This window comes from Cibotium barometz, chromosome 46, assembly GCF_041138505.1.
Source record: "Cibotium barometz isolate CiBa-2024 chromosome 46, ASM4113850v1, whole genome shotgun sequence".
NCBI lineage: Eukaryota > Viridiplantae > Streptophyta > Polypodiopsida > Cyatheales > Cibotiaceae > Cibotium > Cibotium barometz.
This window is the reverse complement of record NC_141091.1, coordinates 3,595,001-3,602,282: the sequence shown is the minus strand read 5'-3', so window position 1 is coordinate 3,602,282 and position 7,282 is coordinate 3,595,001.

The following is a 7,282-nucleotide window of genomic DNA, read 5'->3' as shown; positions in this document are numbered from 1 at the left end:
GGTAATACAAATATGCTAGATGATGTATATGATACTTTCATCATAGTGAAACAAGTGGTGTGATGAGTGTAGCAAGTGGTAATACAAATATGCTAGATGATGTGTATAATGATACTTTCATCATCGAGAAACAAGTGGTGAGTCTATGTTGTGTTTGTGCCTATCAATGTTTCATATTGAGATTAATTGTGGATACATCAATTAATTGGAACAACTAATGTGTTTACATTTATGAGATAGGTGATGAACAGTGCGTGTGTCGCAGTCTTGTCTATATCATCTTGGAATATTATTATTTCATATGATTTATTTTTTTGGCCATATGCCAAATGATTGTACATATTATTTATACATGCTTGTGCATGGCGTTGCTACATTATTAGCATATATATTAGTAGAGTTTTAGTTTTTTTACACTTAGTGTGTGAACAAGCTCTAGTGCTTGAGCTATTTTTGTAAAAGTGAAAAAGTAAGCCTAATTTTGTACGCACAACTATTATTAGCTTCTTGGGCTATATATTGAATATAATTCTCAAAATATTCATGTCTTGGAAGTGGGCTTGGAAGTGGGTACTACACGCATAAGGGGAGAGATTGCACCCAATAGTGTGTTGATGGTGATATTTACTCTATTTTCTTGTTCTATAATGTGTTTTAATCTTGTCAATTTGATTCAAGTCTATGGTTTAATCCTTGTTATATATGTGAGTTTGATTAATTCTTCAAAAGTACATGAGGTCCCATGATAGTGGTATCAGAGCTATGGGTACTTGGACTTGAAGAACATGTAGAAATCCACAAAATCCAAAGGATTAAGAAGACAAAAGCTCAAGAACTCTTGGACAAACCTTAGAAGGCTTATAGAAAATTTATGAGCCATTGGATCAAGATTTGGATCAAAGAATGAGGTTTTAAGCCATCTTTACCCATAAAACCACTCTTTTCGAATAGAAACCACACTTTTTCTTACCAAAACCACTTTCATGAATAGTAATCCTCATCGTAATACAACCGTATGGATGCAATCAGCACACTAAAGAGATCAAGGACCTATTTTCATAATTGCTAGGCACTGTGTCTGCTCAAAATTCATAATGGAGGGGACTCCCAGTTTTCTACAAACCCACACTTTCAAAAAATAGCCTCGCAGGTGGTTTACAAGCTCTAAGCTTAATTAAGCCTAGTCTCTATAGCTTGACTACCTACAAAAGCTATAAATTGCAATCATGGCATCAAGGCAGATGCGCGCAACGCAAGTATACAGCCGTGAAGAAAATGTCTTCCTTATTCTTTCTTTTAAAGCTTAAGCTTTAAGCTTTGAAAAGATTCTTTATTCCTTAGAAGATAAAAATTCTCTCTCTTTTGGTAAAAGCGCCAGTGGTTTTCTTTTTGCTTATCTCACAGGTGCGCACAGCGCAAGTATATAGCCGTGAAGAAAACGTCTTCGTTTATTATTACTAGTATTGGACCCGCGCGTTGCTGCGGCCGACAGGTAGAGTTCTAGAAAAAATAAACTCAGTTTTTCCAATTTAGGTCATGTTTTAAGTAAACACAATACATTATTTCAAGTGACTTTATATATACATATCTCAAAATAACATCCATGTCTCGCACATTTATGGCGAAAACAAAAATATCATAGTAATGTAGCATACGAAGATGCAAAAAAGGACCTATATTACATATTCTCAAAATGCACCACAAAATACGTATTCTCAATCAATAATGTCAGAATCAACAAATTGAATTCTTCTCTTGTGAGAAGGATCATTCAATTGTCTCCTCATCACAATACGCTCTCTATTGTAAAGTGGTGATCCATCCCGCACATGCTCTACTATCGATGAATGCAAAGGACCTGCACAAACGAAACAATGATAAATCAAATCTCAAAAAAATCTTATAATAGAAAAACATAATCAAAATTACCTCGTACAATAGAACATCGAGTGGATGGTACATGAGGAGCTCTAGTATAAAACGCATAACGAATACCAATGGTCATGATGGATGTAAGAAACAACCACTCATCGGTGAATACCCCCCTCAAATGATGCAAAGCATCTGTCCATCTCTCTCCAAAACAAATAGACACCCCACTCCTCGTCAGGAACACCAATCCCGTACATCTCGATGCCTTCGTCGACAACTCTTACCATAAACGTATCAATGTCATGTAATATCCTAAAATCAAAGCATAACAAATAGGTTATACAATTATTTATATATAGGTTCAAAAAATATTCATACAATGCCTAACAATTACACTTATACTTACCCATCCCTATAAGCATCAATCATAATCCCTGCTACGTGACCTGCAGTAATAGGAGCTGACCATAGCGGTGGCTCTGTATACAGATAGACATTAGTATACAGATAGACATTAATGTCTATCTGTATACAGATAGACATTAGTATAGAATGTCATGTTCCATACTTTGTAATCAAGAAAAGTTAAGCAAATATAGAGAAAAACTCACGTACTATCCTCGACAAAGGCATGTCCAATGTAAAGGTAATCTTAGACATGTCTGTCAAAACATAAACAACAAAAATAGGTACTTTTACCATGGACAAATATGTATAAAAAAAGAAATCACAACAAAATTAATCAAATTACAGAACTTAAATAAGAAACCTGACTTGTCACTCTAAAGTCATCAAGATCTCCTTATAAACAATATTGTTTGTTGTAGGTGTATAACTTTGAAGATCATCAAATGAACACTCCACATTAGCGTTATCCTCAAGTAACACCTTCACAGCATGAGGAGACCGTGCTCGTGACAACGCGACATACAGTTGTCCATGAGTAAACACTGGAGTCACCAAATACAACCCCAAGACATTTAGGGTTTGGCCTTGTGATTTGTTTATTGACATGCCAAATGCCAGCCGCACGGGAAACTGTCTCCTCCTCATGGTGAATGGTAGTTGGGCCTCGCTGCATATAAAGGTAATCCGTGGAAGAAATACTCTTTCACCAACTTTAGTACCAGTGATGATTTCAGTCTCCAAGACTTTAGAGTGAAAGGCCTTACATATCATCCGTGTACCATTACAGAGTCCACGTCTTGGATCCAAGTTACGAAGTAAAATAACAGGAGCTTCTAACTTTAAAACCAAGCAGTGAGGTGGATATCCGCCCTGAAGGTCGATTGTGTTCAAAAATTCTGTGGAATATAGGAATGAATTTTCATCATTTTCAAGAATTGAATCTGCACTGAAATATTGCTTAGGCTCACCAGGCATTGCATCCAAAGTTGTCTTATTCACAATATCCACTTGACTGTTTATCGGAGCAAGAATAGCATGCTCACTAAAGTATGAAGCATATGTCGTAGTGATAGCCAATTCAAAGTACCAATGTACCAAGTCTTTAAGACTCGATCTTTGCAAGACCATATTACTTGGTAGTGTCACCATCGTATTATCATCGCTACAATCCACTCCATTCCCAATATTCATGACCCACTGTTTAAACTCATTGCATCCATTAGTATTGCTTGATTGAATACACATATTTCCAGCTAACTTTAGAACTTTGATAGAGTTCCATAGAAAGGAACGACACAATGCTGCATTAACAATATCCTCACGTCTTCCCTTCATAATAACAGGCAAGATTTGTCTAAAATCTCCTCCCATTAATACAACCTTTCCACCAAATGGCTTATCTGAGAATAATACATCTTGTAAGCTCCTATCCAATGCTTCAAAAGCATAACGATGAATCATTGGAGCCTCATCCCAAATAATGAGCTTACAAACTCTCAAAACCTCAGCAAGTTGTCCATGTACAGGGATTTTGCAAGTTGAAGAATTGTTTAGCTCCAGAGGTATCTTGAATCTAGAATGTGCAGTACGTCCATTCACCAAGAGTAGAGAAGCAATACCTGATGATGCAGTGGCCAAAGCAACATACCCTTGTCCACGTACTCGCGCAAGCAAGCAATTATACAAATAGGTCTTCCCCGATCCCCCCGGACCATCCAAGAAAAAAATGTCACCTGCATCTGTCGCAATTGCATGCATTACAGCATCGAAAGCAACACGCTGGCTATCTGTTAATGTTGACTCCATAGCACTTGACAGGTTATATTATTCCACAGTATCAAAAGATCTTCCAAAAGCAATGTATTTTCACCCAAGACTTCCAAATCAGTTCTGTTTAGTTCAGGCATTCCTTCAAAATCTGCCAATGTCCGTCTCTGAGCACGAAGAATTTCTTCCAAATGTAGTAGTGCATGAGTTTCAGCTAATTGTTCAATACCAATAAACTGACCCCTGCTTCTCGATAACTGGTATAGAAAATCTTCTATCATTTCTTCTCGAAATCTCTTCCACAATATTCCTAGACAGGAAGGCTCACAAAATAGCAATATAGTACCAAAAAGACATCTCAATTGCAAGGCATTTTGCATAGATGATGCTTCCTCCATACATGCAACCCATTCAGAATCATCTTCCAGTATCCCTCTGGCAATGCAAGCTGCCTTGAAAAAAGGATAGATGTGACCATTGAGCGAACGCAAATCTTCAAATGACTTAGATCCTTTACATATTGTAAGAAGTAGGCGAACATAGTATGCCTCACCTACCAAAGGAGCTACAAAGTACATGCGCCCTATAGTGTTTCCAATCTTTCTTTTGGTCCATTTCTTCAACCTAGAGTTCCAAACCCATTGTTGAGGGAAATCACTATACAATGTATTGTTTGCTTCAGCATGTTGTTGATTACAGGTAAACCATTCAGTCATAGTAGTCTTGCCTACATTTTCCCTCTGAAAAACATCTGCAATATTATCATCATCTCTGAAGATAACATTATGACCCCCATCTAAGTGTACCTGCAACCGTTGCACATCAGGCTTCTCATTGTGTAAATCATACTCAAAGAGTCTCCAACATGCCTGATGTAGAGACGTAACGTGCATCCAAATACCTCTGAATCTCATCGACTACGCAAGCAGCATTAACATCCCCACCTTGTACAGTGCTAAATCTTATTGTTGCTCTGTCATGCCCCTTGTATATGTACTTGTAAAGATATTTCACTGCTGCTATTGTTGAGCATATTTCCACATTTACATGAGCATTATATGTGATTGAAAGATAAGGGTTATATGGCACAACCCATCTATTATCAACATTACACTTTTTCAATGCCACAGTTCTTCCATCATTTCGACGCATATACACGGGGTAACCACTCTCATCCACAGTAGTCTCTTGTGCAAAAGCTCGTGGATAGTTCCTTGTGCATTTCCCTTTATCCATACAAATTGCACTTGGATTGAATGGCCCACAGGGCCCATGGATATTACAATGCAACACGACATCATGCAGAGCAGGAAACATTTGCTTGTCAGGCAATTCGGCACATACTAATCTGTCATAGTCTTGGAGAGTCTTAGGTTTATGGGCACTATCCAAGATCAATAACGTGTGTGAATGAGGCAATCCTCTTTTTTGGAACTCAATGACACTCACATATCCAATCACCTTACCAAAGAGCTCCTTCTTCACGATATTTTTCATCATATCTCAATGTTTTTGGTGAAATACTCTAATAGTCAAATCAGGCCGATCACATACACTTTGTCCCGGGAGTAAAGCATCTAATACCTCTGGCCACTTTGGGTTACAGGTGAAAGTAATGAATAAATCGGGCTTGCCCTTTGAACGAACAATTGCCATGGCATCCTGATAAAGTTGATACATTTGTCGTGGCCCACCAGTAAAACTGGAAGGTAACACTATTCTACTTCCCACTGTCCTTCCTGCAATACCACTTCCACTTCCTTCCACATGAAGCATGTCTGCTAAACCACTATAAACCTCTGAACGCAAACTTTTTTGATTATGGCGTAGCCAAGATAATCGTGACTCTTCAATACTGCAATAGGCATCAACCATAAACTGTTGCAACAACCTTCCACCACGTAGCAAGCATGCATTTGTATCTGGGTGAATTTGCAATCGATAAGCATAGTATTGTCGTTGAGTCACACAATGACCATTTCTCAATGCACTCACTTGTGCATCAGCATAAGGGATTCTCAAGTGCCATCCATCCTCCCCTCTTGGAAATAACATGACGTACAAAAGAGGCATATAGCACCTATGCAAATTAGAGATGTGTTTGCATGTGCCTTCTCGAGTATGCAATAGAATATCACGACGACCAACATTATGATCATCACCTTGACCAATCATGATACCAGCAATCTCGGAAGCTGTTGGCATTGAGTACTGCCTAGATGTGGATTTCGTCTCACATATAGTCATTTTTAAATCCAAACTTGGATTGTCACTCAACATTCTTCCCACATACTTAAAAGCTTGTGCAAATGGATTAGAAGTGTGCATCATCGATTGAAGTGCTTCTAGGGTTGTGGATTCCAATCCATTCATGACACCTAGTCGATTTTGTAATTCGTGCTCAGTATCAAACACATACAACTGTGCAAACTGTGGCTTAGGATTGTACATATTATTGGGGACCAAGGACCCAATCCGATGATAAACAGTCCCATGCACCTTGAAAGTATAGACACTACTATTGTGAAAGAGAGAGTCATCTATTTGTGCACCCAATGATGAAAAAGCAAACACACTATTATAAGCCCTGATGTTTTCTCGAAATTTTTTACTTGTAGTGTCACTACCAATCAAAAGAGATCTTAATGGCTCAGGTGGTTCAGCAAGTGAAGGAACAGACACACGCCCATGTTTACAACAATATTTGCCAAGAAACTCATCTTCTTTTCACTTGCCCATAACTGTGCTCCACAAAACCGACACTCATGTGTCATCCCTCCTAATGAGTGACTTAAAGTGCACGAATATACCAAAGGCCAAGTAGCTGCATGTGTACCTTGTACGGGCGGGAGTTCATGGAGGATAGACAAAATCCCTCCCTTTCTTTTTTCAAATACATAAGAGGGAATTTCTTCGATACTCTCCCTTCTTATTGTATTAGCAAATGGTACTTCTCTCTCTTCATGGGCAAAAAAGGAACACATTGTAATTGCATTACCCTCATTTACTCTTCTAGCTGCATTATAAGAGGTCCTATTTCTAGCGATGAAGCGACGGTACCTTCTTGTAAGTCTCAAACTTTGAACCAGTGATATCCCTGAATAAACTCCACTTGCCATTTCCCTTGTTATTTCTTTCAAAAGAGTCCTATTCCTAGCAATTTCACGGCGAACACTTCTAGCACTCTTGTTAGATATCCTTTTATCTCCACCCAGGATAATTTGAGACCTCTTAG